This window comes from Protopterus annectens, chromosome 12.part0 (assembly GCF_019279795.1).
Source record: "Protopterus annectens isolate FY-2018-M chromosome 12.part0, PAN1.0, whole genome shotgun sequence".
Lineage (NCBI taxonomy): Eukaryota > Metazoa > Chordata > Ceratodontiformes > Protopteridae > Protopterus > Protopterus annectens.
In genome coordinates, this window is record NC_056746.1 from 311,399,683 (window position 1) to 311,420,911 (window position 21,229).

The 21,229-nt window shown below is 46.5% G+C and overlaps 1 protein-coding gene across 2 annotated transcripts in view; it reads right to left on the minus strand.

Annotated features, from left to right (window-relative positions):
• Positions 1 to 21,229, minus strand: part of LOC122816534 (dual specificity mitogen-activated protein kinase kinase 3) — a 982,929-nt gene that overhangs the window by 948,222 nt on the left and 13,478 nt on the right. The gene's annotated exons all lie outside the window — the stretch shown is intronic.

Below are 21,229 nucleotides of genomic sequence, written 5' to 3' on the forward strand. Positions count from 1 at the left end.
TCTGTCTTGGAAAGCTATAGATGTAGCTAAAGCTCTAGTTGAATGAGCCCTGGGTTTGGTTGGCAATTGTTGATGTCTGATCTCATACACAAAAGTAATCAATGAAGTAAGCCATCTAGAAAGAGATACTTTAGAAACTGGAAGGTCCATTCTGCCTTCTGCATAGGAAACAAACAGTCGATCAGACTTCCTACATTGTTTGGTCCTGTCCAAATAGTACCCAAGTTGGCGATGAACGTCTAACCAATGCAATTTTTGTTCTGATCTGTTGGAATAGTTAGGAAAAAAACACAGGAAGATCAATGGCTTGATTCAAATTTGCCAGAGAAACTACCTTAGGCAAAAAGGATGGGTTGGTACATAAGGATACCCTATCCTTATGAAACAAAAGATAAGGGGATCGACTACACAGAGCATGAATTTCAGGGACTCTTCTGGCTGAAGTAATAGCTACCAAAAAGAGAGTCTTCCAAGATAGCAATTTCATTGAGCATGAAGCCGCAGGTTCAAAGGGGGGGAGAATCAAGGATGTCAGAACTAAGTTGAGATCCCATAGAGGAGGAGGATCCCTGATAGGAGGTTTGAGGAGAAAAATTCCCTTTAAAAAGGCCTTGCAGAGTTTGTGAGACATAATGGAGGACTCTGAGATTCCAACATGAAAGTTAGATATAGCTGCCAATTGAACCTTGATGGTAGAAGGAGACGAACCTGAGTGGAAATGTTCGGCTAGAAAATCTAGAACTGAATGAATGAAAGCAGTGAAAGGATCTATATCCTTTGAATGCGCCCAATAGGAAAAACGTTTCCATTTACTATGATAAATCTTCCTAGTGGAAGATTTATGAGAGGCTATTAAAATATCTCGGACTGAGTGAGATATTAGGGGAAGCCTGGCTAGAGTTGGAATTGGAGAAACCATGCCGTGAGGTTCAGAGAAGGGAGGGAGCGGTGCAACTGACCCGACTGGTGGGTCAAGAGGTCTGGAACTGGGTCCAGATGCCAGGGTTGCTCCAGCAGATAACGGTGAAGAAATGGGAACCAAATCTGTCGAGGCCAGTAAGGGGCAATGAGGATCATGGAAGCTTTCTGAGCGATGGCTTTCTGTATTAGTTGAGATATCAGCGGAAAGGGAGGGAAGGCATACAAAAGTCCTCGGGGCCAAACGTGGACTAGAACGTCTCTTCTGGGATGGCCTGGTTGGGGAAAGAGGGTGAAATAATCTTCGCACTTGCTGTTTTGGGGAGTAGCAAAAAGGTCGCAGCAAGGTCGGCCCCACTTTCGAAAGATTTTGCCCAACACTGAATTTTTCAGAGACCACTCGTGAGACATGAGAATAGCTCTGCTCAATTTGTCCGCAATTACATTGGACTTCCCGGGAATGTGCGTTGCTAACAGAAACCGCTGAGAAGAAATTGCCCATTGCCATAGTCTGAGTGCCTCTCGACATAGGGGGTAGGATCTGGTTCCGCCCTGTTTGTTGATGTACCACACTACAGACATATTGTCTGTCTGAATTGCTATAGTCCCTTTGGGAAGAGAGTCTTGTAGGGCTTGCAATGCTAGAAGCACTGCTCTCATCTCTAGGACATTTATGTGCAAGTGGCGTTCGAAAGGTTGCCATATGCCCTGGACCGTCCTGCCCTGGTAATGCCCCCCCCACCCGATCAGGGAGGCGTCCGTTGTCAGTGTAGCAACCGGAGGGGGAGGAACAAAAGGTCTTCCTAGGAAGAGCTGGGGGGAAGTGATCCACCAAGAAAGATGATTCCTGCACGATTGTGTTATCGCAATGGCATGGGACATTGGAAGTTGTTGGTACGACCATTGAGTGAAGAGCATCCATTGTAAAATCATCATATGGAACCTGGCTAAAGGAAGAAGAGGGATAGCAGCCGCCATTAACCCTAAGACCTTCAGGACTAGTCTGACTCTGATTTTGCTGCTTTGCAAGACCAGAGAGACTTGTCTGTGTATGTCCGCTATTCTCTGCTCTGAGAGTCTGGCTGACATGCTGACTGTGCCTAGATTTGCGCCTATGAAGGTAATAACACGACAAGGCGACAAAACAGACTTTTCGTAATTTATTGAAATGCCTAATGTCTGACATGTGTGAAAGGTATAGTCTCTGGCGAGAAGCAGAAGATGCTTGGTGGGGGCTGTAAGGAGCCAGTCGTCTAGATATGGAAACACCTGCAATCCTTGATGTCTCAGATGAGAGGCGACCACTGCCATACATTTGGTGAACACTCGGGGGGGCTGTAGTGAGACCAAAGGGCAGGGCCCTGAATTGAAAATGACTGGTTCCCAGCCTGAAGTGGAGAAAACTCCTGGAGCGTCTGCTCATTTTGATGTGGTAGTACGCACCCTGGAGATCTATAGAGCACATCCAGTTGTCCCGCCCCAAAAGGGGTAGAATGGACTGCAGCGTGACCATCCGAAATTTTGTTTTCTTGACAGACTTGTTCAAGTTGCTGAGATCCAAAATGGGTCTCCAGTCCCCTGTTTTCTTTGGAACCAAAAAGAATTTGGAGTAGATACCGGATCCTTGTTGGTCTGCTGGAACTGGCTGAATGGCTCTTTTTGCAAGAAGCTTTGATATTTCTAAAGCTGCTTGCCCCCGTTGACTGGGTGGAACGTCTGGAAGGGATTTTTTTACTTGGTTTGGAGAGCGAAAGAACGGGATTGTATAGCCTTCGGAAATGATATTCTGTACCCACTTGTCTTGAGTTAGGGATTGCCAGGCTTCTGGGTACAGAGATAATCTTCCCCCGACTGCCTCCGAAGGTGGACAGTCGGGCAACACCCTCGGGGATGCTGAAAAGGCTTGTCGGAAAAGGTTTCTCGACTGCCCTGATTCTGCGGGCCCCCTCTGCCTCTAGGGCGGCGTCTACCATTATTGTTCCCCCCTCTGCCTCTCGAGGGGAACCGACTCTGTGCGTCAGGCAATGCTCCTTGAGATTGTTTGCGGAACCACATCTTTCCCCCCTTCTGGCCTTTGGGGTAAGGCCTAGAAGGGGTAGAAAAACGGACTCCAACGGCAGAAAGAGTCTTGCCTTCCGTCTCGCACCTAGTCAGGGTTTCCTTCACTTGAGGACCAAAGAGGGAAGATCCATCAAACGGGGAGTTAGTGAAGGATGCCTTGAAAGGGTCCGCAAAATTACATAGCCACATCCAGGCGTGCCGTAAGGCCACACCTGTACCTGCCGCTCTACTTGCTCCATCAGCCGCGTACGAAAGGAGGCGCATGGAGGAGTTAACTATTGAATTGAGGGTAGCCAGCTGAGAGTTCATCCTGTCCTGAAAACCCGCAGCTGTTGGGTCCTTTAACATTTCACTCGCTTCCTTGATCAAATCTCTCTGGAGACGAGTGAAATGACACAGGTAGTTCAGCGAGCACATAGAAAAGGTCGCTGACGAGAACATCCGCTTCCCGTACCTGTCCATAGTCCTAGACTCCTTGTTAGGAGGATGGACAGGCACTGAAGGATCTGCTAGCTCCTTCTTGGTGGCTGCAGCCACCACCATAGCATCCACAGAGACGCCTTTGGTCAAAAACTCCTTGTCCTTGGGGGCGGTGATAAACTTTGAAGGTCTCCTGGGGGTAGGATCCACAGAGTAAGGAGCCGTCCAGGCCTTCTTTGCCACCACCTGCATAAGGGGGTCAAAAGGAGGGGACACCCAGGAGGTGGAAGGGCGAGAGCCAAACGCCTCAAGATACACAGATTCATCCTCTGAAGGGTTGAGGGCTGGCCATTTCCCCCTCTGTTTTAAGATCTCGAGGATGTCTGCAAAAGAGACATCTTCAGAGGGGGAATGAGGGGAACCTTCAGAATCCTCTAAATCTGTGTCAGAGGTGACAGACTCAGGGGAGTCGATGTGCTTCCTCTTGCACTGCCTCTTCCTAGGAGGCTCTCCTACCGGGTCAGGAGGGGCCTCAGAAGAGGAGGAGATCCCCACTGGGGATATCTGAGGAGCTGGCTCGCTGCGATCCGGGATGAGAGATTGAGCAGAAATCACCTGAGGCACCGTGGAGGGGGGGGGGCAGATGGAGCCGACTGTGGGGTTGAACCAGGTTCTAACACACTCCTCATGACCTCGAAGGCACCCCTGTCAGGCAGGGCCGGAGGTCTCCGCTCCAAAAAGCTGAAAACCTCCCCCGGCACCGACAGTGATGGCTCCGAGGCCGATGTCGGAGCCGAACTCACCAGCGCCGAAGCACCGAGAGGGAGAGCGGGGTCGGAAAAGGGTCCGATGCCACTCGCCCCCTTGGAGCCGACGAGGGAAATCCGGCGCCGAGATTCCTCCAAGGAAGAAATCGGAGCAGACGACTGTACCGAAGACAAAGGTATCGGTTCCGACGCAGCTACAGTCTCGGGTCCGAGCCGCCCCGGCTCCGAACTCACAGGAGTCGGAGGAGGAATATTTTGAATGATGGGATTAGCCATCGACTGTTGAGTCGGGCTTTGAAGCATCTGGGCAAGTGCCTCGGACTTGAGAAGTCGACTCACTACTCTCTGAAGGTCATGATCAGAAAGTCTCGACGACCTAGAGGAGTGAGATCTATGGCTCCGTTCAGACAGCAATGGAGATGCTGGAGCCGAATGAACGGAGCTGATAGATGGTAACCGGGACCTTTTTCTTGTGGTCGGTTCCGACAATCTGATCAGAGCCGACTCACCAATGTCTGCCTCGGCTCCGGCCGGAGCCGAGGAAATAGCAGGTACAAGAGTTCGAGAGTCATCGGCTCTGGCCGGAGCCGATGTTCGAACAGCCTTCGAAGCCCCAGAAGACGACTCAGAGACCGGAGCCGACAGTCTGGTAGGCTTCGAGGGTTTCCCCGAAGACTGAGTCGGGGGACCCTCAGGCTTCAATAAGCCCCTCAGAATGAGCTTATTTTTGCACTCCTGCAGGACTCTAGGGCTGAAGCCATGGCAAACAGCACATGAGTCCTGCAGGTGCAAAGGTCCCAGGCAGCACACACAAGAAGTGTGACCGTCTGTCAGAGACATCTTCTGACAGCACGAGTCACACTTCTTAAAGCCTGAGACCTTTGAGTCCTTAGACATGTCTAAGAAAGAAGTGTAACCACACAAACACACACACACACCGATTACACTTAGAATTTACTTTAAACTAAATTAAATTAAGTTAGACAAATAAATCCCTATAAATACAGTCACTCACTACTAGGATGGGAGGGACTGGGCCTAAGGCCCAAGGGAAAATTTTTTGGTGAGTTTTAGGAAAAGGGGAAAAAATTTACTGGGAATGGGATGGGACTATTCACAGTATAAAACTATTTAGAAAAACTAACTTAAAAAGGGGAAACAAGCTAAGAAAAAACTAGTATCTTTTCAAAAACTAACCTGAGATGGTAGAAACGCACCTCGATCGCTGTAGCCGCAAACGAGATCTGAGGAGTTACCGCCTAGCATTGTGGGATATAGGGGAGCCTCGAGCCGGTGGAACTAGCTCTCGAGCTTTTAGAGTGGCCGAGTCGGAACCCATCCAGCAAGAATGATGGCGAGATAGACAACTTAACATCATTAATTAATATATTTAAAGATTCAATGGGTTGGAAAGTATGTATCTGATGAAGTCCAAGTGCAAAGGACGAAAACGCATACTGAATTTGTTTGTGTAAAAGCGTTAATGCTTTATGGATGTTTTTTATTAAATCGAGCGAATTCACGCTTTTGGGTTTCTCGTTTTTGGCTTACTGCACTCCGTTTGGATTTACAGATAGAATTCATGACAAACACTTGGTACACTGACAAGCTCAGCAATACACTGCCAACTGCATTACCACACTATCGCCATGTTTGCTCCATAAATGGGTTGGCAGAAAATAAAGGATGTCAGAGACAAAAATCCCTTATACCACCAACATTCTGAAACATATTTTAATCTCTTTCTAGTCAATCATCATGGCACCTTCATTTAACTGAATGACAAAATTCCCCCTGTGGAACCTTTTCAAAATATTACAGGTCAAGAAAAAACACTGCAGCTAAATCTTTCAAAACAGCAACAAAAAGGATAGCAAGATGAAGGCTGAACTGGTGGAGGATCACTGTGTTCTAGTTTTGTATATGACCTAGTGGGGACTACAACTGTCCATGGCAATTACCTGCTTGTCAAATACCTGTGTGATCTGAGGTTTGACATTTTTAAGCTGCACTATATGCAGCTTCCTAGAACATAATCAAAAATGCTAATGACCGAGTGATATGACTGCAACGGGTATACATGTCTATACTATAGGCAGAGACCCTTATCAAGGGAAATCAGTGGCACTTATAATGCAACAGTGAGAGTCCTATTAATATATGTGCTGAATTTGGAGAAAATACAGCTTTAAGCACCTTTCTGATGGAAGAAATGTGCTCAAAGCTTAAAACACTAGTCTTGTGCTAGAGAATAGCCAGCAAGTAACAGCTGCAAGAAAATGAGACTGCTTTCAAAGCTGTAACACACTTCGTGCTCCTGTGTTTTTTTTTTCTCCTTTTGGCTTTATTTCCGAGCTTCCATACGTCTGCTCATCTGTCTCCATTAACCCCAAGTCCATCTCTCTCACGAGGGGCTCAAGCCGTACCCTACTAAGTGGGCCTTCGTTTTCTAGACAGGCAGAGAGAGCGAGTGTGTGAGAGTGAGACTATAACCCTGCAGTCAACCATCTCTCTAAAGGCAGCTGGTTCTCATCCCCAATTCCATTCTTCCTGTCTCAGGGAAGTGGTTGAATCCTGCTGTAATCCTGCAGGTGGCTCCTTCTCCCAGGATCCCCCCTTTAATTAGTAGTACACTGGGGTAAGTAATGCTCAGAGGACTACAAAAAATTAAAACAGGTCCCTCTGATTGTACAGCACACGTGTGTTTGAGACAAGGATGTCATGATGAACATCTTCAGCATTGCCTCCCCCTGCTCTCAAGGTTAATTTCTTAACATCCATGTCTTGAATACATATGTTGGCTATAATCAGGTACCAGAGTACAAAAGGAAGTTGTGTCTTACCATAATGTTCCATCTGTGTTGATATTCGTTCATTCTTTACTGATGGGTTATCAGTTCCGTCCTCGGAACCGAACCGACCAATATAAAGCTCGCGTCAGCCAAAAACTTTCGGGCCACGGTCCTACCCAGAAGGCTCTGCTCCCTATTACCTCAGGTCGAGTTTGCAAGTTGATAAATAAAAGTAGACGCAACCTCAGGTCATAACAGACCTACAAGAAAGGAGTACATGACATCAACCAAGAATCTCCGGATGGGGGGCAGAGACTGGGAAGTAATGAATGAACGAACATTTGCAACACAGATGGAACGTTATTGTAAGACGCAACTTCTTTATCTGATGTGTTCACCTTCGTTCATTCCTTACTGATGGGACAGAGTCCCCAGCTACCTGTATTCCTGGGTGGCCCTCATGGAAGGACATTCCTGAGCACCATGGAGCCAAAGGAAGTTCTACCTCTGGAGGCCAAGTCCAATTTGTAATGAAAAAATAAAGGTATGAGTTTTGGCCCAAGTTGCAGCAAATATCATTGAGGGAAGTCTTAGCATGGAAAGCTGCTGAAGTTGCCATAGATCTTGTAGAATGTGCTATGACTCTACAAGGCAAGGTGAGACTGTTTTGTTGTAGATAAAGGTTACACAATTTCTCAACCATGAAGCCAATGTAAATTTTTATACAGGATGACCCCATCTAGGTCCAGAAAAAGCCAAAGAAAGTTGGTCTGATTTACGGGTAGACTTTGTTCGGTTCAGATAAAATCATAATTGCCTATGAACATCCAAGGAGTGCAGGGAATACTCTCTTTTGTTAGAATGGTTAGGAACGAACACCGGAAGGTCAATAAACTGACAGATTGCTCTGACACCACTTTTGGTAAAAAGATAGCATTAGTTCTCAGTGATACCCTATCCTTATGGAGGATACGATAGGGAGGTTTGATGCACAACGCCTGGAGTTCTGACAATCGCCTGGCCGATGTGATTGCAATCAAAAACAAAGTTTTCCAAGAGAGATATTTTACATCACATGAAGATGCAGGTTCAAAGGGGGGGAGCTGTTAGAGCTTGCAGAACCAAAGCCAAATCCCAGGGTTGTACCGGTTCTCTAAAGGGAGGTTTTAGGTGGATGACCCCCTTCAAGGAAGTCTTGCACAGTCTGTGTGACATAAGTGAAGAACCTTGAAAAAGATGTAAGTAATCCAATACCACCAAAACTGCGGCTGACAAGGGGATGAATTGTTTATTTGCTGCCCATAGAGAGAACCTTTTCCATTTGTTAAGATAGATTAGTCTAGTAGACGATTTATAAGATGCAATAAGAACATTGCGCACAGGGGATGAAAGATTTAAATGCCTGGCAATCATTGGAAGTGGAGACACCAAGCTGTCAGTTTCAGTGTTGTTAGAGTGGGTAAATCAGACCCTGCGGATGGGAGATCAACGCTGGTGATGGATTGAGGATCCATGGTTGATCTAGCAGGTGCGGCCAGAGGAAGGGAAACCAGACTTGTCAAGGCCAATATGGAGCAATGAGGATCACTTTGCTCTTCAAATGTCGTGCTTTCTTTAGGAAATGGGAGATGAGGGGGAGAGGAGGATAAATATAAAGAAGACCAGAGGGCCAAGAGTGGATTAGAGAGTCCCTTTGTGACTGTCCCCGAGGGGAGATCAGGGAAAAGTAGTTGCTGCACTTGTGGTTGGTTGGTTGGTGAGGCAAATAGGTCACAGCAAGGCTGGGCCCAGCGGCTGAAGATTTTTGCCGCTATCAGAGGATTGAAGGACCACTCGTGAGGCTGTAAAATGCACCTGCTCAAATTCTCCGCTATCATGTTGGAGCTCCCGGGAATGTGTGTTGCAATCAGAAAGCAGTTGTAAGCTATCGCCCATTGCCATATTCTCAAGGTCTCTCGGCTTAACGGGTAAGATAAGGTGCCCCCTTGTTTGTTGATGTACCAGACCACTGACATGTCTGACTGGATCGCAATAGTCCCTGACGGAAGGATGGAGTGAAATCCTTGCAACGCTAGCACATTGATATGCAAAAGGGCCTCTGTCTCCGACCAGGTGCCTTAGACAGTGTTTTCCCTGACATAGCCCCCCACCCCATCAAGGAGCATCCATGGTCACCAGTGGCTATCGGTTGATGGGGGTTGAAAGGGTGAGACCATTGTTGGGGATTTCAAGACGTCCACCAGAGTAAATCTTGCTTGCATCTTTGAGTCACACTTATCTGAAAAGACAAAGGATGTTGTAGAGGGTACCACTGAGTGAGAAGTAGCCATTGAAGAAGCCTCGTGGAATCTGGCTAGAGGAACAATGGTAATTGAGGCTGCCATTGACCTAAATAGCTGGAGTATAGATCGAGCTGGGGATTTGTGGTGACAGAGCAGCAGTTGAACTTGTCTTACTCTCTGAAGTCTGTGTTCTGGAAGGGATGCTGTGCAATTTCTCGTGTCCAACAGTACTCCAATAAATTCCAAAGACTGAGTTGGGTGGGGTTGTGTTGGATTTCTCCCAGTTTATAGCGATTCCCAGGTGTCAAGCTGTTAAGAGAGTATACTGCAGGGCTTCTTCCAGTACACGCTTGGTGGGGGCGGTGAGGAGCCAGTCATCTAGATATGGAAATGCCTGGAATCCTTGAAATCACAAGTGAACGATAACCACTGCCATGCATTTTGTACACACTGGGGGCTGCAGAAAGCCCGAAGGGTAGGGCTCGAAACTGGTAGTGAAAGGCTCCTATACGAAAGGGGAGTATCTTCTTGAGCACTTGTCCATTTTTATATGGTAATACGCATCTTGAAGATCTACAGAGCATGTCCAATCGTCTTCTTCCAGAAGAGGAAGGATAGACTGAACCGTGACCATCTGGAATTTCTCTGTTTTTTACAAATTTGTTTAGTGTACTGAGGTGCATATTTGGTCTCCAGTCCCCTGTTTTTTCTGGCACTAAAAAGAACCTTGAGTAAAAAAACAGATCCTATCTGGTCTGGGGGGACCATCTGGATGACTCTTTCTTGTAGCAGCTTTTAGATTTCATGTGCTGCTGTCTCCCTTTGACTGGGTGGAACATCGGGTAATACTCATGAGACTGGGCAAAGATGGAAGGAGATGTGATAGTCTCTGGATATAATCCATTGTACTCAAGAACCGGTTTTCTTTTGCCAGGCAGCGGGGTACAAAGAAAAACGACCCCTGACTGCTTCCAGAGGTGAGCAGTCAGGCAACATTTCAGGAGCACTGACAGGGTTGGCCAGAGAAAGAATCTCTGGAACCCCGGTTTCTCGGACCTCCTCTGCCCCGAAAGGGGCATCTTCCATTGGAGTTTCCCCCTCTGTCTCTAGGGTAGAATGTGGCACATGCATCCCGGAAAGAATCCTGTGATTTCCTGTGCCACATCTTTCCGCTCCTCTGATTTATGGACTAGAATCGCTGAGGAGTGGAGTGTCTGACACCAATAGCAGACAGGGTCTTGCCATCTTGTTTGCACCTTGCCAGAGTATCCTTGACATTAGGGCCAAACAAAGAAGCGGCCTGTAGGGGGACATTCATGAAGGAAGCCTTAATGGAGTCTGCAAAGGCACATCCAAGCATGTCATCTGGCAACTACACTTGTGCCTGCCGCTCTAGCCACCCATTCCATTGCGTGAGAAATAAGATGCATGGAAGAGCAGAAATTGACTCTAGGGTGGCTATCTGAGAAGCCACATCATCACGAACTTAGTCAGAAACAGCTCCTGCCAAGGTTTCAGAGAGCTGGTTGACAAGATCTTGCTGAAGCCTGGTAAAATGTGCCAAATAATTCAAAAACCTTACTGCGAAGGTCGATGAAGCAAACACACGCTTCCCTAATCTGTCAATCGCCCGGGACCCCTTGTTGGGCAGATGGACAGTGTGGCTCTCTTCTGACAAATACTTCTTAGTAGCAACTGCCACCACCATAGCATCTACTGGAAGACCTCGTGACCAATGGGGGTGCTCAGCTGGGGGCGATAACATTTTATCTGGTCTCTTAGGTATCACTTCCATGGTGCCAGGAGCCTTCCATGCGAGTTGCATGATGAGTCCCAAGTGGTAGGGGGCCAGGCACGAAAAACCTGCAGGAGTATGGATTCCTCAGAGGAAGGATTAGAGGGTTTCCAGTCACCCCTCTGTCAAAGGATCTCGAGGATGTCACCAAAGGACGCCTCATGACAGGGTGACTATGGGGACCCTTCCCATCAAAATCTGTATCTTCAGTCAATGACTCCTCAGTGGAGTCCATGTGCTTCCTCTTACATGATGCTTTGCAGGGTACCTCCTCAGTGGGAGGTTCTGGGGAAGACTGCAAAGAGGGGGTCTCTTGAGAAGGAGAAAAGTACAGTTGTGTACACTTACCATAAATGTAGACAAGTGTATTCACTGTTGTAGTCATCACACTTGGGTTATCTGCCTGCAGGTAGCCCTCAGTTGGCCCAAATACCAGAGACTTAGTATTTCTGCGTTGGGTGATGTCGCTCCTGGACTGACGTCGGGTCATCAGGGGTATAAAAACAGGCAGCCGATGCCATTGCATCAGTTTTTCTTGCCCCAAATGTCAGGAGCTCCCAAATAGGACGCTATATTATGGTGGGGAAAACACCACCAGTAAAAAGTAAATACCAATACAAATAGTAATAACCATAGAGAGGAGAGAGAGACAGAAAACCAGGGGGTTGGAGGGAGGGAAAAGTACAGTTGTGTACACTTAGCATAAAATGTAGATGTTCGAGCGTATTCACTGTTGCAGTCATTACATTTGGGTAATCCTGCTGGCAGGTTGCCCTCAGTCTGCCTGAATTCCAAAGTCATGGGTCCTGCGTCGGCCGCTGTCGCCCCTTCCCTGACGTCAGGTCATCAGGGGTATAAAAGAAGCAGCCGATGCCATTTTCTTCAGTTTTTCTTGCCCCAGATGTCAGGTGCCCCCTAAAAGGGTAGCCAAAATTTTTTATATACATATATATATATACATATATATATATATATATATATATCACACATATATATATATATATATATATATATATATATATATATATATATATATATATATATATATATATATATATACACACACATACATATATATATATATATATATAAATACGGGTCTATATGACTTGGTCGACAGTTCATATGATCGACAAGCATTTTAGGTGGGGGACTTCGCCCCTCACACCCCCCAATGTGGGGGGCTGTGCCCCCCACACTCCCCCTAACTATATATATCAACTCCAGGGTCACACAACATTGGGGAAGGGGGCAAATGCTTGTCGATCATATGAACTGTCGACCAAGTCATATAGACCCAAAAATACATACACTAATATAAACTTTACCCTCATCTACAAGCAAATACACCACAGAGGTTGTATAAATCAGAGAAGGAAAGAAAAGTTCCAGCAGAAAAAAGGAGGATGGCGGGTGGGTAACCTGGACTGCAACAGTGAATACACTCGAACATCTACATTTATGGTTAGTGTACACAACTGTACTATGTTGCAGTCATTACATTTAGGTAGAGTCCCAAAGCTATGGCTGGGAGGCTGGAGCTAAACAGCATTAGGAGCGGCTATGAGGCCCTGCACAACTGCAGTGGCAAAGCCTGCCCTGGATTTAGAGTAGAGTGGCAGATGATAGTGCTTTGTAAAGGTATGCAGTGAACTCCAAGTAGCAGCCCCTAATATGTCTTTGGTTGGTACTCCCCTGAGAAAGGCTGCTGAAGTGGCTGCAGCTCTGGTTGAATGTGGCCTAATGCCCTTAAGCACTGGCTTGCCATGGTGTAAATAGTAGAAACGAATGCAATGCCCTATCCACTTTGAAATAGTCTGCTTTGAGATGGCCTTTTCTTGTGATCCTGCAGCATATAACACTAGTAATTGCCCCATCTTCCTGAAAAAGTACATTTTTGTACCTACCATAAATGTAGATGTCCGATAGATATGCAACTGCAGTCATAACATAAGGGTTGTCCTGCCTCAGGCAGCCCTCGGTCGGCCGGATTCCAAAGTCTGGGTCCGACGTCGGCTGATGTCGCATTTCTCTCCGACGTCAGAGCGGCAGGAGTACATAAGCATCAGCCGACGCCATCTTCTTCAGTGTTTCTTGCCCCAGATGCCAGGTGCCCTCCAAGGAAGGCTGTAATCAATTTGGAAGACAAAACAGGTTTCCATACAAATAAATAAGCAATAAACAGATACACCATAACAGATATCCCCAGCTAGGATAACAGGGAGAGGAGTGGACCCAAGGAATAGAGGGAAGGAGGAGGAAACCGACTGCAGTTGCATATCTATCGGACATCTACATTTATGGTAGGTACAAAACTGTACTATGTCCTTCAAGAATGCAACTGCAGTCATAACATATGGGTTGAATACCATAGCTTAGCTGGGGAGGTGGAAAGCACTAAGAAAAGGATGGTGTAGCTATCAATCCCTGCAGGACTGCGAAGCAAAGCCTGCTCTGGATCTGGAATATAAAGGAAGGTTGTAGTGTTTGGAGAATGTATGCACGGAGCTCCATGTAGCAGCTTCTAGAATGTCTTTTGTAGGCACCCCTCTTAAGAATGCTGTAGAGGTGGCTGTAGCTCTGGTAGAGTGTGGTCTGATATTGGCTGGTACACTCTTTCCATGGAAGGAATAACATAATCTGATGCAATGTCCAATCCATTTTGAGATAGTCTGTTTGGAAACTGCTTTTCCTTGTACTCCAGGAGCGTAAGCTACAAAAAGCTGATCAGACTTCCTATTGGCCTTGGTTCTGTCCAGGTAGTAGCGAAGTTGTCTGTGAATGTCCAAGGTGTGCAACAGTCTTTCCCCTTTGTTCTCAGGATTGGGAAAGAAAGTAGGCAGGTGAATTGCTTGATTCAAAGAAACCCTAGATACCACTTTTGGCAGAAAGCTAGAGTTGGTTAAAGGAGACCCTGTCTCTATGAAAGGTAATGAACGGTGGTATTGCCATTAGGGCCTGTAATTCCGAAACCCTTCTTGCTGAGGTAATTGCCAACAGGAAAGCTGTCTTCCATGAGAGGAATTGTAAGTCCACAGAAGCTGCTGGCTCAAAGGGGGGCAGAGTCAGTTTTTCTAGGACAAAGTTGAGGTCCCAAGCTGGTACTGGGGCCTTTCTTGGTGGCTTGATATTCTTGATTCCTCTAAGAAATTGCCTTAACAAAGGATGTGAGAACGCAGGTGGATCAGTGTTGTATCTAGCTGAAATAGCTGAAGCATGTATTTTTATAGAAGAATATGAGAGTCCTTTCTGTAGCATATCTGAAAAGTATTCTAGGATGAGTGGGATGTTCAATAATGATGCATCATGACCCTTGCTGGTATTCCAAATGCTGAATCTCTTCCATTTTGCAGAATAAACCTTTCTGGTGGATGGTCTGCGGGCTTCTGTTAATATCCGCTGAACTTCCTTGGAGAGAGATAGATTGAGGTTATTCATGGAATCTCCCAAGCTGTTAGCTGGAGCGTCTGAATGTTGGGATGTACTGTCTTGAAGTTGTTTTGAGTCAAAAGATGGGGCCATTGGGGAAGGGCCCATTTTTTGTTGTGGCATATGCTCCGTAGAAGTGGATACCAGTGTTGTCTTGGCCAGTCTGGAGCTATTAGGATCCCTTTTGGTTTCTCTGCTTTGATCTTTAGTAGTACTGTGGTCATCAGTGGCAGAGGTGGGAATGCATAAATCTTTAGGAAGTTCCAGTTGAATGAGAGAGCATCTGTTTTCCATGCTTGTGGATGATATGCCCTTGAACAGAACTTTTGTAGCTGATGATTGAGGTGGGAGGCAAATAGGTCTACTTCTGGCCTGTCCCATGTCGAGGTGAGCCTTATGAAGATTTCTGGATGTAACCTCCATTCGTGGGGATCTAGGAAATTCCTGCTTAGGCTGTCTGCCAGCACATTGTCTTTGCCTGGAACAAACTGGGATTGCAACTGTATGTTTAAGTTCAGTGATTTTTCCCAAAGATTCATTGTCAGTCTGCAAAGGGGGTAAGAATGGGTGCCCCCCTGCTTGTTTATGTACCACATGACAGTGGTGTTGTCTGTCCGTATTAGCAGGTGGCCTTGCTGAAGTTGTTGTCGAAAGGCCTCGATGGCATGCATGACTGCCAGCATTTCTTTTTGGAGGATATGCAGATGCGTTTCCTTCGGAGACCATTGTCCTTGAATACATCTGCCCTCCATGTGCGCCCCCCATCCCAGGTCTGAGGCATCTGTGGTCATTGTTTGTGTTATTTGTGGTTTTTTAAATTACATTCCTGTGTTTGCCTGGCTTACCGAGGCCCACCATAGGAATTCCTTTTGTAGGCATGGGATAAACGGTATGGTTGTCTCTAGGTTGTTGCTGTGTTGAGACCATAAACTTTTTAGGTACCATTGAAGCTTTTTCATGTGTAGTCTTGCTAATGGAACCAGGAGAATGCATGATGCCATGTAACCCAGGGCCTGTAGGAATCTCCTTGCAGTCATCTGGGTGAGCTTTGCCAAACCTTTGAAATAATGAGTTAACTTCTTTTGCTTGTCTTCTGTCAGGTAAGCCATTTGAGAGGTTGTGTCTAGATTGGCTCCTAAGAAAGTAATTTGCTGGGATGGCTGCAGTCTTGACTTTTGGAAGTTGACTGTGTATCCCAGAGCTTGTAGCAATTGAATGACATAATCCAAGTTTTTTGTCAAAATCAGTTTGTCGTCCGCTTGTATGAGGCAGTCGTCCAGGTACGGGTAAATTTGGATCCCCTGGAGCCTGCAATGAGCAATTACTGAAGCCAGGCATTTTGTAAACACTCTGGGCGCAGTAGATAAGCCAAATGGCAATGCTGAGAATTGATAATGCTCTGGCCCTGCAAGAAATCTGAGGTATCTTCTGCAGCTGTGTCTGATAGGGACATGCAGGTATGCCTCCTTGAGGTCCAGAGTAATCAGCCAAGACCCCTTGCCCAGCATGGGAAGGAGTTGCTGTAAGGTCAGCATTTTGAACTTTGGTACTATGAGAAAGGGGTTTAATGCGGACAAATCCAGAATTGGTCTCCATTGTGCTTCTTTTCTTGGAACAAGGAACAGTCTTGAGTAAAACCCCTGGCCTTGTTCTTGTTGTGGAACTTTTTCTATTGCATTGATCTGAGCTAGCAGAGAAATTTGCTTGAAAGCCTCTGCCCTCTGGTTTTGCAGTAGGTCTGGCATGCCTTGTTTCCTTGGTAAGGTATGAAAGTGGAACCTGTAGCCTTGGTCTATAATGTCCAAAATCCATTTGCCCTTTGTCAATCTGTGCCAATTGTCTGAAAACAGAGATAATTTTCCGCCCAAGGGAGCTTCTGTTTGCTCTTTGGTAAGCGGAAGTAGAGGAAAGTCATTGGGATTGTCCCTGTAGGGCAGGAGAAGCCCCTGTGTCACTTCTTTGGTTTGCTGGTTGCCATTGTCGTCCCCTGTAGGAACCTCTGTATTGTCCTCTTCCTCGGCCACGCCTTTTGCCCCTTTGAAATCTTTCAGTATTAGGAAAGGACCAGTTTTTTGAAGGCCAATTCCTGCTGAATCTGGGTGGCTGAACCTGGAGGAAATCTTTGACTGTCTGAACTGACTTGGCTTTTTCCTCAATGGTCTTTAATACATCTTTAGCATTAGCACCAAAAAGCTTGTTCTTTTCCAAGGGTGCATCAAGAAGTTTTGCCTTAACATGATCTGGTAGAGGTTGTTCTTTTAACCATGCATGTCTGCGAATGACCGCCCCTGTCATAGCTGCCCTACATGAAGCTTCCAATGCATCATATCCACACTGTAGGAAGTGATTGCTAACTTGCTGAGAGTTGTGCACAGCCTCCTGCAAAGACTTCCTATCTAAAGGATCAGGAGAGGCTAAAGTTTTCTGTAAATCATCTAACAGGAAATCCTGATATTGAAACATATGAAAGAGACAATTGAGAGCTCTCATAGATAAAGTAGTGGAGGTGTAAACCTTCTTCCCCCATCTCTCTAATGACCTAGCTTCCTGTTGGAAGGCAAAGGATTTTGGAGGTGGTAGCTGAAACCCCTTTCGGCCCCTGTGAAATAGTTTCTAAATCAACAGCATGGGCCCTAAAGAAATGAGAATGTGTTTCTGGAACTCTATAGTATCTGTCCGGCTTGGCAGGATCAGGAGGGAGAGTATCAGGGGTAACACTGGAGTCAGAGTATAAATCATCCAAAACATCAAGCACTGGAGGTATAGCTAAGGGCCTGTGCTGGGGCTTTTTAAGGAAGGTGCAAGGCTTTCTGGAATCAGAAAATTCCTGGCCTTGCCACTTAAAATGTTCCCTCATGGAATGCAGAACTTCCCCAAAAGAAATATCCTCAGGAGGGGAGGCCGAGGGGATGGAGTCCTCTGCATCTGAGTCCTCGTAGGTCTGGAAAGGCTCTTCCTGGCTATCGGAGTGGCCAGAGGCCTCAGAATCTTCATCTGAAGGGAGAGGGTCAGTGGGCTCAACCCTGGGCCTCTTATCAGGAGGAGGCTGGGATCCTCTCTCAGGATGGGCCTGGGAACCTCTGATCATGGAGATTAAGTCTGCTGCCATAGACATGATTTGTGTCTCAGGAGTAGGCTGAGGTAAGGCTTTTGCAGTAAGGTGCTTAGTCTTGCTGGCTGCCTTAGCAAGTGTGTAGGCCTTGATAGACATGGACATGGGAGGCCTAGCAGCTCCACGTGCAGGAGTTACCTTATCCACAGCAATGGTCTCGGGCATTTCCTCGGTTACAGTATCCGGAGGAAAATCAATAACTGGCGTCGGTGTGGTCTCCGGTATTGGAGGTATCGGTAATGAGGTGTCTTCGGTTCGGAGCGGTGAAATAACCACCTCAGAGGGAACCGGGGCACTCGCGGTAGGTTTTGGCGTGGTATCGGTGGAAGACGCGGGCCGAGGTTGGCGATCCCGGTCTTTACGTTTTTTAGGAGTCTGCGATGTCGGTAATTCCGACGGCATCTTGTAATCGTATTTTTTGCCGAAAAAGTCTTCAGCGAACTCCGCCCGGCGCCTGAGAGTGCGCTTATTGAAGCGAGCACAGGCGGCACAGGCCGAGACGACGTGGTCTGGGCCAAGGCAAGGAAGGCAGTAAGAATGGAAATCCTTATGAGGTATTTGTTTACCACAAGACAAACAATTATTAACTTTTTCAGTAATTTCTGACATCGGCTGAGGCAAGGAAATGTCCCCAACGGGGTACTTAGCTTTTTTGATGACTTTGGTTCGAAGAATACAGGAGCTGACCGACCGGCACTTGCAAACTGCTTCTGCTTCGGGCACCGCGCGGCAAGAAAGACTGAAGAAGATGGCGTCGGCTGATGCTTATGTACTCCTGCCGCTCTGACGTCGGATTGAAATGCGACATCAGCCGACGTCGGACCCAGACTTTGGAATCCGGCCGACCGAGGGCTGTTTGGTTCTGTCCAAGTAGTATCCAAGTTGTCTGTGTACGTCCAGAGAATGCAGAATTCTCTCCCCCTTGTTCTGTGGATTTGGATAAAAAGTTGGTAGATGAATAGTTTGGTTAAGAGCCACACTGGACACCACCTTAGGCATAAATGTTGGGTTTATCCTCAGAGACCCTGTCTGGATAAAACATGATAAAAGGTTCCACAGCCATGAGTGCCTGTAGCTCTGAAACCAGTCTTGCAGATGCTATTGCTAGGAGCACAGCTGTTTTCCAAGATAAAAACTTTATGTCAGCAGTAGCAGCTGGCTCAAAAGGAGGTAGGGTGAGTTTTTCCAAGACACAGTTGAGGTCCCATGCAGGCATTGGTGATATCCTCGGAGGCCTTAAGTTTTTGGCTCCTCTGAGGTACTGCTTTAATAAAGGATGAGAAAAGATTGGTGGCTCTGTATTGTAATGAGCCGAAATGGCAGATGCATGAATTTTAATTGATGAAAAAGATGGGCCTTTGTCCAGCATCTCAGTTAAGTATTGCAAAATCTGAGGAATACTTGGAACAGCTGTATCAGTTCCTTGTGCCTGGTTCCAAGCACGTAATCTCTTCTATTTTCCAACATAAGATTTTGTAGTACTAGGCCTTCTGGCTTCCAAAATGACATCCATCACAGCTTTGCTGAGAGGTGGTGTTTGTTTGACTACATGATCAGCCATGCTGCCAGGTTCAGAGTCTGTAGTTGATTGTGCAGGATCTGATTGTTTTGCTGGAACAGTAGTTGTGGTCTTTAAGGCAAGGTCCAAGCTGGGTATTGAGACAAGTTCCTTAGGATTGGGTACCAGTATTGGCGAGGCCAGTCTGGGGGCAATTAATATCATCTTTGGCTTCTCTTGTCTGACTTTTAGGAGGACCTTGGGTAGAAGAGGCAGAGGAGGAAAGGGGTAAACAAATAGGTTTTTCCAACTGAAGGATAGGGCATCCAGTTTCCATGCTTGCCTGTGATAAGTCCTTGTGCAGAATCTTTTCAATTGATAGTTATGTGGGGAAGCAAATAGATCTATGTCCGGGCTCCCCCATTTCTCTGTTATCATGCTGAAGACTTGTGGATTTAATTTCCACTCGTGAGGATGCATAAGGTTTCTGCTTAAATAGTCTGCCAGAGTGTTTTGTTTTCCTGGCAGGAATTGAGCTTGAAGATGTATCTGGTAGGTCAAAGCTGTCTCCCACAGTGCCATGGCTAATCTGCAAAGGGGGTATGAGTGTGTGCCCCCTTGCTTGTTTACATACCACATGACTGTGATGTTGTCCGTCTTTATCAGTAGTTGCCCTGGATGAAGTAAGTCCATGAAGGCTGTTAGGGCATTTTGAACAGCTAGCATCTCTTTCTGGTTGATATGCAGATGCGTTTGTTTAGGTGCCCATAGGCCCTGAATGCATCTTCCTGCCATGTGGGCCCCCCAGGCATAATCTGATGCGTCTGTTAATATTTGGCTGGCAGGGGGTAGAGTGAAGGGCAGCCCCATGTTTTGGTGACATGCCTTTGCCAACCATAGAAACTCCTGTTGCAGGCAGGGAATGAGAGGAATCATTGTTTCCAGACTGTGTGAATGTTGACTCCATAAACTTTTTAGGTACCATGGAAGTTTCCTCATATGCAGTCTTGCATATGGGATTAGTAGGATGCAGGATGCCATGAAGCCCAGAGCCTGCAGAATTTGTCTTGCAGAAGACTGGGTTTTTGTTGCCATCAGTTTGAAGTAAGTAGTCAGTTGTCTTTGCTTGTCTGGCGTGAGGCAAGCCACCTGGGCAGTTGTATCTAAGCTTGCACCCAGGAATGTTATCTTTTGAGAGGGTACCAGTTGTGATATATTTTCGTTTACTGTGTACCCTAGGCATATTAGAAGCCTTCTCACAAACGCCAGGTGTCGAAGAAGAGTGTCCTTGTTCTCTGCTTGAATGAGACAGTCGTCCAAGTAAGGATATATTTGTATACTTCTTTGTCTGCAAAATGCAATTACTGGTACAGGCACTTTGTAAAGACGCTGGGTGCAGTAGATAAGCCAAAGGGCAGTGCAGAGAATTGGTAATGCATTAAACCAGCCTTGAATCTGAGGTACCTTCTGCACGACTGTCTTATTGGGACATGCAGGTATGCCTCTTTTAGGTCTAAAGTCACCAGCCAAGCATTCTTGCCCAGCATGGGCAGAAGCTGCTGCAAAGTCAGCATTTTGAATTTTGGAATGTCCAGGTATGTGCTCAAAATCGATAAATACATTATTGGCCCCCAGGCCTTGTCCTTTCTGGGTACCAAGAACAGCCTTGAGTAAAAACCTTGTTCCTGCTCTGGTACTGTCTGAATGGCCCCCATATCCATGAGGGACGTAACCTGTTTCCTGTGTCTCTGCCCTTTTATTTTTTGGCAGATCTGGCCAACCATTTGCCATTGGCAGAGTGTGGAAATGGAATCTGTATCCCTGTGATACGATGTTTAGTACCAACTTGTCCTGGGTTAACTGCCAATTTTGAGCAAAAAGTGTTAATCTTCCTCTATGGGTGCTGCCAAAAGATAAGTGCTTGGTGTAGGCAGAGGGAAGTCATTGGGATTGTTTTCTGTAGGTTTGCGCTTTATCTCCTCCAGATTTGGAGGTGGATGCGCCCCATTGCTTTGACCTGTATGAATCTGGTATCTGGAACCCTTAGGGCATCTGGATTTGCCCCTTTGAACTCTGTCTGACACAGGAAAGGACCAATTTTTTTTATAGGCCAGTGTCTACTGAATCTTGGTGGCTGTACTTGTAAGAAGTCTAA